The following is a 14,503-nucleotide window of genomic DNA, read 5'->3' on the forward strand; positions in this document are numbered from 1 at the left end:
TGGTGCCATTAACTATTTATTGTTTAGAAAATTTTTACCTGTTCAATCACCATCTCTTGCCAGCTGTACCTTTGTATGGCCAGGGCTTTGCTGCACTCTATTTCAAATCTATGTTTTTTGCTACTGGGGAAATAGAAAGTTTTCTATATCTTAGCTTGAAGATCTTGTAAAAGCCTTATGTATAGGAACCACTTTTGTCTGCTGTAACAGTTGTATAAATTTCAAAACTTGGAATTCTACTTAAGCTTGAAAGGAATTACTTCAGACATTTCTTGTAAGAAAGCCCAATACATCATATCCTCTGTGGGAATAGTGTTTTTTGGGGGCTCAGGAGATGGATTGGATAGTAAGCCAGTTGATTCCTCCAGAGGTGGATATGAATAGGAAGTTGGCAGCCTCCTCTGAATTGGAAAGATAGCTATGGAGTTCTTTACAGCATGTGAAACTAATGAACTATTTTGACTCCTGTGGATTTTGATATGGAGTCAAGGGAGAATCAGTCCTCATCTTGGAATAAAGCCTTTCCAGTATAAGATCTGAAGGAGAGTCATGTTTTGATGGCAATGGTAACCAACACACTGTTCTTTACAAAATCAGATCACAATATTTGATTCCGAGAAAGAAGAAAGCAGGCGTATAGAATGTGTTTTCCTCAATAAGTCCAATTCTGGAATTAAAATAGACTAGTTCTGTGTGATAAAGTTACACTAGAATGTCAGCGCCAATGACTCTGGCATCGAAGGGTATAGGATGTGACTGCACTGTATTGGATAGTGTTGGCACAGATGGCACCACCATATATGGCTCCATGATATGAGATAGTGGTCCTGACCTTTGATGCAAAATGTTTTTTGGCATATGGTCTCTCTTCCCCTTGGTGCTGAGGGAGAGATCTCAAATTCCTCTCTTTTCAGCATGTTGCGAGGTAGAAGTGGTCTCTCTACCCCTTTTCAAGATACTGACTGCTTTGGTGCTGGTCTCTCTGGTGATTTTTTTCTTTTTAGACAGATAACATTTCAGCTTCATCTCTTTGTATGCTTGCAACCTAGGCAATATCCTTCTACAGGGCTCATATTCTGAACAGTTGTGGGTGGCCCTAACACTTTCAAACATATGTTGTGAGGTCTTGACTTGCTATTTTATGAATGCATTTAGAGCACAATTTGAATGGTTTCTTACCAGATCTTGGGGATTTTTTAGCCATTGTCTACCAAGTGCTGAGCTCTGACCAAGAGCTCAGCACTTGGTAGACAAGGTAGGGAACAAACCTATTTTCCTTTAACTTACTCTGAAGAACTGAGATGAAAACTACTTAACTTTTTGAAATTTGCAAAACAGTGATAGGCAAGAAAGCAAAATTGCATACCTGTAATAGGATGTAGTCCTCACATATGGGTGACATCACTGGACAGAGCCCTATCACAGAAAACTTTGTCAAAGTTTCTAGAAACGTTTGACTGGCACACTGAGCATGCCCAGCATGCCATGATCCCTCGAGTCACAGGGGTCTCCCTTCAGTCTCGTGTGTAGCAATAAGCATTAACAAAAATAAAATAAAATGTGTCAGACCCAACTCCGCGGGGTGGCGGGTGGGTTTCGTGAGGACTACATCCTGCTGTCCTGGGATAAAGGAAAATTAGGACTTACCTGATAATTTTCATTCCTGTAGTACCAAGGATCAGTCCAGACTGCTGGGTTATGCCTCCCGTCCAGCAGATGGAGTCAGAGAGAAACTGAAAAGGCACCACTGATATACCCTGGTGCGCCCCCTGCGATCCCTTCAGTATAATCCATAACAAAGCAGTATGAAAATTAGAAACTATGGCAAACTCTGTGACTAGATCAAGATAAAGATGAAAATTATGAACATGTGGAAAACGAGGAAACCCTGCAGACAACCATACAAAACAAGAACAAGTACCCGTAAAAACGGAACCCGAAAAAAAAGAACAGTTGCGGGACTTTACACTCTTCACTGATATGGGCGGGCGTCTGGACTGATCCTTGGTACTACAGGAATGAAAATTATCAGGTAAGTCCTAATTTTCCTTTCCCTGTACGTACCAGGATCAGTCCAGACTGCTGGGAAGTACCCAAGCTGCCCTAAACGGGGTGGGACCCTGATAGTCCCGCACGAAGCACACCACTGCCAAAGGAGTCCACCGGAGCGCGCACGTCCAAACGGTAATGTCTCGCAAAGGTGTGCAACGTCTTCCAAGTAGCCGCTTGGCAAATTTCCTGTGAGGAAATAAAACCACTCTCTGCCCAAGACGCCGCCTGGGAGCGCAGAGAATGAGCCTTAAGACCCTCCGGAACGGCGCGACCTTGGGAAATGTACGTAGAAACAATCGCCTCCTTCAACCAGCGTGCTATCGTAGCTTTCGAAGCTTTATTCCCTTTCTTTGGACCACCCCACAAGACAAACAGATGATCAGACAACCGAAAGGGGTTGGTAACGTCCAGGTACCGCAAGAGCGTCCTGCGAACATCCAACTTGCGAAGTTCCGGTTGCCGCGACGCCTCAGCGCCGTCCACCGCAAAAGCCGGTAGGTCCACCGTCTGGTTGACGTGAAAGGCGGAAACAACCTTAGGCAAAAACGAGGGAACAGTACGTAGAGAAACCCCCGAATTAGAAATACGGAGAAAAGGTTCCCTACAAGACAACGCCTGAAGTTCCGAGATTCGGTGAGCCGAACAAATAGCAACGAGAAAAACAGTTTTGAGAGTGAGATCCTTGAGGGTAGCCCTTCGTAGGGGCTCAAACGGAGAAGTACAAAGACCCCGGAGAACCAAATTTAAACTCCAAGAAGGACAGATAGGTCGTACCGGGGGTCGCAAATGTTTAACTCCTTTTAAAAATCGTGCAACGTCCGGATGCATGGCAATGGAAATTCCGTCAAGTTTACCGCGGTAACAGCCTAGGGCTGCTACCTGCACATGCAGAGAATTATAGGATAAACCCTTCTTTAGACCCTCTTGCAAAAAGGTCAGAATATGAGACACCGTAGCCTTCCGCGACGGTACTTCCAGACCCTGACACCAGGAGTCAAAAACTCTCCATACCTTGACATAAGCAACCGAGGTAGAGGGCTTACGAGCCTGCAGAAGAGTAGTAATGACCGACTCGGAATATCCTTTCTTTCTCAATTGCCGCCTCTCATAAGCCAAGCCGCTAGACAAAAGCGATCGGCCTGGTCGAAAAATACTGGACCCTGCCGAAGGAGCCGAGGCAGATGACCGAGGCGCAAGGGGCCGTCCACCGCTAGATTGATGAGGTCGGCGAACCACGGCCTCCTTGGCCATTCCGGGGCTACGAGAACGACGGGTCCCGTGTGGGATTCTATTCGCTGCAATATTTTCCCCACCAACGGCCACGGTGGAAACACATACAGAAGAACGTGCGTGGGCCAGGGAAGAACTAGCGCGTCCACGCCCTCCGACCCGTGTTCCCTTCTGCGACTGAAGAAGCGAGCTGCCTTGGCATTCAAACGAGTTGCCATGAGGTCCAACGGTGGAGTTCCCCACCGGCGGCAGATGAGTCTGAGTGCCTCGGGAGATAGTTCCCACTCTCCCGGATCTAGTCGTTGCCGGCTGAGATAGTCTGCTTGAACGTTGTCGACTCCTGCGATGTGATACGCCGCGATCCGAGACAGGTGCTGCTCTGCCCACACCATCAATTGGCTGGCTTCGGTTGCCACCGGTAGACTCCGTGTACCGCCTTGCCGATTTATATACGCTACCGTGGTTGCATTGTCGGACAAAACCCGAACTGCTCTGTCCCGAATCAAAGGCAGAAATTGCTGTAGCGCTAGGCGAACCGCCCTTGTTTCCAAACGATTGATAGACCACTTGGTCTGAGAAGGCGTCCAACGTCCCTGAGTGGACTGAGACTGACAGACTGCTCCCCAGCCCGTCAGACTGGCATCGGTCGTGACAATGATCCATTGGGGTGGCTCCAAATCGGTACCTTGGAGCAAGTGGACCGGATCCAACCACCACTGCAGACTGGTCCTTGCTGGGGGTAAGAGTGGCAAAGGTATCTGAAACTCTTCCGATTTGGGGTCCCAACGAGACAGAAGGGCCCTCTGTAGCGGTCGCATATGCGCAAAAGACCACGGAACCAAATCCAGAGTGGACACCATATATCCAAGGACCTGTAAAGTAATCCCATACCACTGGCAAGGGAAGGGCGAGGAGACGGCGAACGTGCGCCATCAGCCGCTCCATCCTTGCCTGTGGCAGGAAAACCTTCCCCACTTTGGTATCGAACGAGGCGCCCAGAAACTCCAAATTCTGGGAGGGAATCAGATGGCTCTTGGGGTAATTGACTACCCAACCCAAGGAGTGGAGCCGATGGAGAACCGCCTGAATTGTGTCTTCGCAGAGACGGCGCGATTTTGCCCGAATGAGCCAGTCGTCCAAATAAGGGTGTACCAACACTCCGTCTCTCCGAAGACTCGCCGCCACGACCACCATTACCTTGGTGAACACTCTCGGAGCTGTTGCCAGACCGAACGGAAGAGCGCAGAACTGGAAATGAGATCCCAGGACCATAAAGCGCAGAAATCTTTGATGGAACTCTTGGATCCCTATGTGCAAGTAAGCCTCCGTGAGATCTAAGGAAGCCATATACTCGCCTTTGTTTACCGCGGCGATGACCGAGCGCAGGGTCTCCATCCGAAACCGCGGTATGCGCAAAGCCCTGTTGACCCGTTTGAGATCCAGAATCGGCCGGAACATGCCCTCCTTTTTGGGAACGATGAAATAAATGGAATAACGGCCTGTGCGTTGTTCGGCGGGCGGCACTGGCACTATTGCTCCCAGCTCCTGTAACCGCTCCAGGGTCTGAGCAATTCGTTGTTGCTTTACCAGAGAACCGCTGGGAGAGATTAGGAACAAATCGCGCAGGGGTTTTGCAAAATCTAAGGCGTATCCGTGAGATATAATGTCGAGGACCCATTGGTCCGTGGTAATTGTGGCCCATTCCTCCCGAAAGTAAGAGAGTCGTCCTCCGACCTCCGGGACGGAGGAATGGGCCGGTGTCCCTTCATTGAGCCGCTTTAGAGGAGGCGAAGGTATGAGACGCCCCTGCGCGTGCTGGCCTTCTACCACGAAAGGAAGGAGTCCATGACTGGGAGCGCGTAGATGGCTGCCTTGTAGCAAAAGAGGAACCCCTCCCCGATCGAAAACGTCGCTGCCCGCGAAATCGTCTGCGGAAGGTACCCGAAGGGCAAAAAAATCTAGGCCTGTCCTCTGGCAACTTGAACACCTTATTCTCCCCCAAAGACCGGATAAGGTCTTCTAACTCGGTGCCAAATAATAGTTTTCCCCGAAAAGGAAAAGAACAAGTTGGGCCTTGGAGGAAGAATCTGCTGCCCAGTGACGCAGCCAGAGTAACCTCCGTGCCGACACTGCCGAAGACATAGACCGGGCCGAAGTGCGGAGGAGGTCATAGAAGGCATCTGCGGCGTAAGCCACCGCAGATTCTATGCGGTTTGCCTGCTCTGCTTCATCCGGAGGCAGATCCTGAGATGTCAACATCTGTTGTACCCAGCGAAGGGTAGCCCTTTGTACCATGCAACTGCAAACGGCCGCCCGTACTCCCAAGGCTGAAACCTCAAAGATGCGTTTAAGCAACGTCTCCAACTTCCGATCTTGAAGATCCCTAAGGGCCGTACCCCATGTTACGGGAATGGTGGTATGCTTTGCCATGGCAGTGACCGCCGAATCCACCCTTGGCACCTTAAGGAGCTCCAAGGAATCAGCAGGGAGAGGGTAAAGCTTATCCATAGCCCGGCTGACTCTAAGAGATGCCTCCGGATTATCCCATTCCCGGGATACAAGCTGAAACAGTTTATTGTGAAAAGGAAAAGCATGCGCGGGTGCGCGGAGCCCATCTAATTCAAAATCCCCTGGCTGGGAATTTGCGTCTATCTGGGGTACTGGAATCTTTAGTTCCCTAAGAACATGAGTAATCAAAGGATCCAATTCCTCCTTATGAAATAACCGGAGAATCTGAGGATCATCTCCCTCAACCGGGTCCGTACCCCCCAGATCCGTATCAGGATCCGGGGTGGACGGATTTTGTGAAAGGGGAACCGGAGCTGCAGGCTGTGGCGGTTTTGGAGCCGAAGGAGCCGGAGTAGCCTGCTGCGGAGGTTTAGGAGGAGCCGGAGCTGGATCCCCCAAGCCAAAGAGACCAGTAGAAATTCTCCCCTGTTTAGCTGGGCCAGAATTACCCTGTTCCCATTCCGTTTCGGCTTCCATATACGCCTTATGGAGCAAAAGAACAAATTGTGAGGTAAAGGGATGAGGTCTTTTCAAAGAACCTCCTTTTGCTCCCCCAGGTGGCAAATCTGGCCCGCGGGGGCTAAGGTCCGGCGGGGACAGAGGGGGGAGGTCCTCCCCCTCTTCTGACGAAATCGCGTCGCCATCGAGCTCATTCAAAATGGCCGCCGAATTTTCCAAAATGGCCGCCGCCATCGGTATCGGCAGCGAGGACTGCCGAGATTTGCCCGACGCTGCCCGTGCACCAAGCCGAGGGGAAGGGGAGCCCCTGGCCGCGGCTGGCCCCCGCGAGGAGCCCTCACCCCCGGGAAGACACCGGGAGCAAAGGCCCTCGCGGGAGAGCCGGCGGCCGGGATCCCCACACGCCGTACAAACGGTTCCTCGGGGCATTTTTTTTTTTTTTTAGAAAACCAAAAAAACGGTTCGAAAAACGGCGCGAACAAGGGCTGGGTGACAAGCCACCCCTTCCGGAGACCACAGTGAGTAAAGCAGGCTGGGACCAAATTACCTCTTTTTTTTTTTTTTTTTTATTATTGATAGCGCTGCCACCGGCAGCTAAGAAAACTACCTCACAAACAATTTGTTAGGGGAGCCGATAGGGGGTGTACTGCACCCGGCTAAACTTTTTCTCCGAGGAATTAAACTTCTCAGGAGGCGGAGAGGGAGAGTGACCGGCCCACCGATTAATTCTCCCCTCCTCTCACTGGGTAGGGCTGAAATAAACCCCGGGAAAAGGCTGTAGGGCAGTGCCCTGCCTTGCCTGCTACGGCTCCTATTAGCAGCACCAAATTAGCAGTACCAAATTAGGTACAAAGTATTACCTTGATCCAGTCACAGGATTTCTCCTATACACTAAGTCAAACCTGATAGGGAAACCCCTTCACAATTCAATTTACAGGAGATCAGGACCGCAAGGTTATGCTCTCTCATCTGCTGGAGTCAGAGATATACTGAAGGATCGCAGGGGGCGCACCAGGGTATATCAGTGGTGCCTTTTCAGTTTCTCTCTGACTCCATCTGCTGGACGGGAGGCATAACCCAGCAGTCTGGACTGATCCTGGTACGTACAGGGAACATCTATTACAGGTAAGCAATTTTGCTTTATCCCAGGTCAAGCAGGATGATAGTCCTCACATATGGGTGATTAGCAAGCTACAGGCTGAGTCAGTCTTGTATTGGACCAACAGCAAACAACTTGTGCAACGGGCACAACAACTGGTGTACTGTTGGAAAAAATATGAGGCAGCCTGAAATCACAGCAGGTTGGATGTGGAAGGAGTTGGGATTACACTGGAAACAAGTTCTTTAAGACAGATTGTCCGTAGGTTGAATCTTGTCCTTCCTTGACCAAACAATAATGAGCTGAAAAGGAGTGAAGAGAACTCCATGTTGCAGCTTTACATACGTCAGCTATTGGTACTGAACGATAGTGTGCTACTGAGGTTGACAGTGCTCTGAGTGCTTCTTTACTCATCCCTGGAGAGGAAGGCCTGCTTTGTCATAGCAGAACTCTATACAATCTGCAAGCCAGTTAGAGAGAGTTTGTTTGCCCACTGCTTTATCCGGTTTGTTTTTATCAAAAGAAACAGAGTTGAGTGGATTTCCTATGGACTGCAGTGCGGTCTAGGTAATAAGCAAGTGCACATTTACAGTCAAAGGTGTACAAAACCCTCACCTTGGTGAGAGAGAGGTCTTGGGAAGAATGTGGGCAAGACTATGGACTGATTCAAGTGGATTTCTGTAACTACATTGGGAAGGAATTTTGGGTGTGTACGGAGGACTACTCGGTCATGTAGGAACCTTGTATAGGGTGAATATGTGACAAGTGCTTGTAACTCACTAACCCTTCTAGCAGATGAAATAGCCACTAGGAAGAGAACCTTCCATGTAAGAAATTTAACATCGCAGGAATCCATGGGTTCAAAGGGAGAATGGATGAGTCTTGTTAATACTACATTAAGGTCCCATTCTGTGACTGGTGGCCGTAACGGGGGTTTAAGGTGAACTAAACCTCTCATAAACCTACTGATAAGGGGTTGCGCTGATATCAGTGCATCCCCTATTGTATTATGGTAAGCTGAGATAACACTTAAATGTACCCTTACTGATGTAGCCTGGAGACCAGAGTCTGAAAGGTGCCAGAGATAGTCTAATAAAGACGATGTGGGGCAGGAAAAGGGGTCAATACTTTTCTGTGCACACCGTGTGGTGAATCTTTTCCACTTAGAATGATAGGTTTTTCGTGTGGAATGTTTAAGTGAAGCTACAAGCACTTGAGACACATTAGTTGAAAGATTGAGTGGTTGCAGGATCAAACTTTCAACATCCAGGCTGTTAGAGATAGGGATTGAAGGTTGGCAATGCGTAATCTGCCCTGATCCTGAGTTATGAGAGTGGGAGCTGTGCCCAGGCGAATTGGTTCTCTGATTGAGAGGTTGAGAAATATGGGAAACCACACTTGTCGAGGCCAATATGGGGCTATGAGTATCATTAACCCTTTGTCCTGTTGTAGCTTCACTAGAGTTTTGGTTATTAGCGGTATCGGGGGATATGCGTATAGACGGCCTGAATTCCAAGGGTGAGTAAAGGCGTCCCTGGTGAACTTGTTGGTCCGCTTGTATAGGGAGCAGAATCTGTCCACTTTGCAATTCAGTTCAGATGCAGAGGTCTATGGTTGGCTGGCCCCAACATTGGAATATTCTGGTCGTTACCAAAGGATCCAGAGACCACTCATGGGGATGGAACTGACGACTGAGGCGATCTGCAACTACGTTGTGTATGCCTGCTAGATAAGTGGCCTGGAGAAACATGGAATATGTTAAGGCCAAGTCCCAAATTTGTGCGGCTTCTTCACAAAGGAGATATGAGCTCGTACCTCCCTGTTTGTTCAGGTACTACATGGCTACCGTGTTGTCTGTCTGTATAAAACAGTCTTGTGTGAAAGGCAGTCCTTGAATGCATATAGAGCATAACGTATAGCTCGAAGCTCCAAGAAATTGATTTGAAATGTTGCTTTGAGTTTTATCCAAGTACCCTGAGTTTGGAGATTGCCTATGTGTGTTCCCCAACCTAAGGTGGATGCATCGGTAGTTAAAGTTACTTGCGGAACTGGTTGTTGGAAGGGTAGGCCTGTGCACAAGTTGTTCGTGTTCACCCACCAGAGGAGAGATCAACGTAGTTGGTGGGTTATTTGAATTGGAGACGACAATGGTTGAATGGCTTGTATCCACTGTGATCTTAATGTCCATTGGGTTATTCTCATGGCTAATCTGGCCATAGGAGTGACGTGAACTGTGGAGGCCATGTGGCCGAGCAGAGTTAGAAACTGAAGGGCTGTCGCATGTTTCTTTGTGTGCAGAGATTTCATTAATGTGGAGAGTGTCTCTGCACGGTCCTCTGGGAGGAAGGCTCTTGATATTGTGGTGTTCAACTCTGCTCCGATGAATTGCAGTAGGCGAGATGGTATCAGGTGGGATTTCTGGTAATTGATTAGGAATCCCAACGAGTGGAGCAGATAGATTGTGAGCCTGAGAGAGTTGAGAGCTTTTTGTTTTGACTGGCTTTTGATGAGCCAAGTCATCCAGGTAAGGAAAGACGTATATACTTTCTTTGTGCAAATGAGCCGCTGCTACCGCTAGGCACTTTATGAATACTCGGGGTGCTGAGGCAAGTCCAAATGGCAGAACCCGGTATTGGAAATGCTGATGTCCCACCAGGAAGCACAGAAACTTGCGATGAGGAGGGAATATTGGAATGTGAGCGTAAGCGTCTTGCAGATCCAGAGAACAGAGCCAATCTCTTGCTTGAAGAAGGGGAAGCATAGTGCCTAAGACCATTCTGAATTTTTCTTTTCGTAGAAATTTGTTGAGATTGCAGAGGTCTAAGATGGGGTGTAGGTTTCCTGTTTTCTTTGGAATGAGGAAATAACGGGAGTAGAATCCTCAGCCCTGCTGAGGTCGGGGAACTGGTTCCACGGCCCTGGCTCTCAGAAGGGTGGATAATTTCTGTTTGCAGGAGAGTGATATGATCTTTGTGTATCCAAAGAGACTTTGGTGGAGAGTCTTTTGGTACTGTGAGAATATCCACTTGGTAACCTTGTGTTATAATGAATAGTACCCATTGATCTGTTGTGATGTTTGACCAATTGGGTTGAAAGAAAGACCTGACCTCCCACTGGTAGATCTGGGATCGGGTTGGTGGAGTGGCTGCTGTCCTCTGGCAGGTTCTCAAAATCCTGATGCTGGGCCTATCTGAGGAGGAGGTTGAGGCCTAGGTGACCTTGGTTGCCTAGGTTGACTTCTCTGTGCTAGTCTGGATGCCCTACCACAGGGTGCTGGTGGATAATACCTCCGTGGTCTATAATAGGGTTTTCTGGTGTCCTCTCTCACTGTTCTATGTGCAGAAGAGGGCATTTCTGTTGGAACAGCAGAGAGTTGGTGCAGAGTTTGAGAATGTTCTTTGAGCTGCACCACTGCATCTTGAACCTTCCCCCCAAAAAGGTAGTCACCTGCACAATGCAGATCTGCTAACTTTTCCTGAACCTCAGGCCTGAGGTCAGAGGCCTTCAGCCAGGCCCACCTAAGGGCACTAATTACCGTTGCAGCCATCCTGGACAAGGTTTCAAAACTATCATAGGCTGCACGGACTTCATGCTTGCCTGCTTCTAGACCCTTGTGTATGATGTTATTCACTGAGTCTTGATATTGCTGAGGTAAGGGCTCAGATAGCTGTTACATCTGCTTCCAGAGATTGCGTTGATACCGAGTCATATATAATTGATATGACGCAATCCTGGAGACAAGCACTGAACCTTGAAAAACCTTCCTGCCAAGAGTATTTAAGAACGTTTGTTCCTTGCTAGGACGTGTAGACGTGTGTTAACGTATCCTCTGACTTCTTTTGGGTGTATTCTACCACCACAGATTGGTGTGGGAGTTGGGGCTTTTGGAAACCTGGAATATGTTGTACTAGGTAGGTGGCATCCATCCTCTTGTTCACTGGTGGGATTGAACATGGGTGCTCCCACAGCCTATGTTGTAGGTCAACCAGGACTTCATGGACTGGTATTGCTAAAACTTATTTAGGAGGATCTACAAATTGCAAAACCTCCAGGGTCTTTTGCCTCGTGTCCTCTTCTGCCACTAGCTGAAAAGGAATGGATTCAGCCATCTCCTTTACAAAATTTGAAAAGGAGAGATCCTCTGGTGGTGACTTCCTTCTTTCTTGAGTTGGGGATGGCTCAGACATATCTTCCGATGATGAATCGGTGTCCCCTCATCCCAAGGGTCTGATGAAGGGCTTAGTGGAGGAGTAGAGCGAGGTATGAAAAAAGGCATCTATGGAAGAGAAAATGGCATCAATGGAGACACCAGAATTCTCGGCCGAGAAATTCCAGATGGCCCTGGTACGGGTATCGGAGAAGGCATTGTCTTCACTAACTGGAATTGGCATTTTCGGTACCGTTGGTTGCATTGGGAGAGCACCGATGAGGGTATCGAGCTTTGAGAGTATTGGTGCGAAGACTGAAAGATCCGGCGCCAGCATCGGCAGTGGCATCAGCATGGGCATTGGCCCGATGGTTGAAGATCTCAGAGCGACTGACTGCCTGGCGGATAAAACCATCCAGTTCCTCCTGTATAGCTGGTGAGATCAGAGCAGCTATAGGGGTGGCAGAGAAGGCGGGACCGGCTCTTCCACAGGTCCTTGTGGTGGCTTGGTACCCAGCACAGTTACCGGTGGGGATCGCCTTGGAGTGAGAGGCATCGAGGGTATCGATGGCCCTTCCTCTCGAGACCTTTTCGGTGATGGTTCTACTGGCATCGATGGAGTTCTCTGAATAGATGCGACATTGGGTGTCGATGTCCATCGATGACGATGCTTCTCCCGATATTTGGTGCTTTTTTTCTCAAGCCCAGATGTAGATTTTACAGATGACTGGGATGGATTCTGATAATCGGTCACCGGAGCCGTCAGGGCGACGTTTTCGGACGACTAACTTTTTAGCCGCTCCAGCCGGAGACGACTGAGTCGATGTCAGTTGAATATGGAAGAGATGTTCCATCTTCTCTTGACGGGCTCACCTGCCCTTGGCCGTCATCTCAGCGCATTGTGGACAGGAGGAAATGTTATGAGATTCACCCAAGCACAGCACACACTCAACATGTGGGTCGGTGATAGACAGTGTGAGGGCAGTTCGGGCATTTTTTAAAACTGTTTGCCATTACGAAGGCCGGACAGCTGTCGACGACCTGACAGAAAAATTCTGTTTAACTGGAATCGACTGGGAAAAAACAAGTACTCACTGGCAGGTGGAGACATGGAGACCCCTATGAAGGGGTAAATTGAGAAATTTTAACTTTTTCTTGAAGTATTTTGTGTGAGAAAACTCACACAGGGCTCCTTCACCGCGATGCTAACTGCAGCGCGGAAAAACGAAGACTGAAGGGAGACCCCTGTGGCTTGAGGGATCATGGCATGCTGGGCATGCTCAGTGGGTTCAGTGTGCCAGTCAAACGTTTCTAGAAACTTTGACAAAGTTTTCCGTGATAGGGCTCCGTCCAGTAACGTCACCCATATGTGAGGACTATCATCCTGCTTGTCCTGGGATAAGAGAGGAATCCTGACCATTTGCAGAGTGGACAAAATAAAACTGAGGCAGACTGCATAGCAAGAGCTGCATGGGAAGTCCTGCACATGCTCAGAATCTTTGAACGTTTTACTTCTGGCTTGAAAAGAGTACACTCCATCCCAGCACTATAGAAGGACGCTACCCACTTCTGTGACTATCTGCTGGTCCACAGAGAAAATGATTGGACAGCATAGGTTGCCCACCACCCTGGTCAGCCACAAAATTGGAGGGAGGACCCCCCCAACTTCCATTGGATCAAAATCAATCCCAGTCAAAAAATAGCAAAGACCACTGCACTAGGCCAATAAAGGCAAAAACAAGTAGAGAGCTTGAGAACAAGTTTGTGCAGAAGCTTGGACAAAAAGACTGAGGTATTCACAAAATAGCATGTGTCTGCAGGAAATACTGCACACGCTCAGAGTGGAAATGTATGGGTTGGATATCATCCATGCATTAATTCCTACTGTTCAGAGAAACATATATGATGACAAAAAGACTATATGGCTTATCTAGTCTGCCCATCTACAAATGTTTAAAAAACATCTGTGCTTGTCCCATATTTTGTTCAATTCAGATACTGTCCTTGTCTTCACCACCTCCACTAGGAGGCTGTTCCATGCATATACCACCATTTCTGTGACGAAATATTTCATTAGATTACTCCTTAGTGTACCCCATTTCACCCTCATGTCATGACCCCTCCTTCCAGAGCATTATTTCTATTGAGATAGTGCACAGGAGGCACTATCTTGGAGGTTTTTAAACTTCTATTATCTCTCCTATGTCTTGCCTTTCCTCTAGAGTATACATATTTAAACTAAGTCTGTCCTCATATGCTTTATAATGAACACAATTTTTATTAGCCACCTCTGGACAGACCATCTGGTTTATGTCCTTCTGAAGGTGTGGTCTTCAGAATTTTACACAGTATTCCAAATGTAGTCTTACCAGGGGCAATATCTTTTCTGCTGACCATTGCTCCTCCTATGCAACTAAGCATCATTCTAGGCTTTTGTCGTCACCTTATCCAAGGGTTGGGTCATCTTAAGATCATCAGGTCCCACTCTTGTTTTATGCATAGAACATCATCCTTTATACTGACCCTTCCTCTGGATTGTTCATCAGCAGAATTGCTATTATGAAAGGCATAGATGGAGGCTGTTATTCTGAATGATGCTGCTCCCAAGCAGACTGAAGAGATTATACTCACTGTATATCTTTGTCCGATGAAGCCATTTGTTTGTGAATTAAGCGGTCTCAGATTGTTTGGATTGGGACTGATCAACCTTACCATGGACTACATTACTGTTTTCAAGATAAGTATTTTGAAAAGGAGAGTGTTTATGCACTGCACACTTTTTAGTTGCTTAAAATTTACAGCTTTTTATATACACTAGCACTTATACACATTTTGGTGGTACTAAATGATATGCACAAAATTACAGACTTGAGTAGTTTCCAGTTAAGTATCTGTGGGGCTGCAAGCAGACTTTAAAGGAAAACTCCTTATATTCTGTTTCCCTTTAAAAATTCACTGGCCAGCCAATGCTGCAGGAAAAACGCATGGAGGCATTTTCTAGAATATTT

The 14,503-nt window shown here is 47.9% G+C and overlaps 1 protein-coding gene across 5 annotated transcripts in view; it reads right to left on the bottom strand.

The window, feature by feature from the left end:
- The window catches only part of DAZL (deleted in azoospermia like), a 533,025-nt gene that overhangs the window by 43,133 nt on the left and 475,389 nt on the right, over positions 1-14,503 (bottom strand). The window lies entirely within an intron of this gene.

Source organism: Rhinatrema bivittatum, chromosome 2, assembly GCF_901001135.1.
Source record: "Rhinatrema bivittatum chromosome 2, aRhiBiv1.1, whole genome shotgun sequence".
NCBI lineage: Eukaryota > Metazoa > Chordata > Amphibia > Gymnophiona > Rhinatrematidae > Rhinatrema > Rhinatrema bivittatum.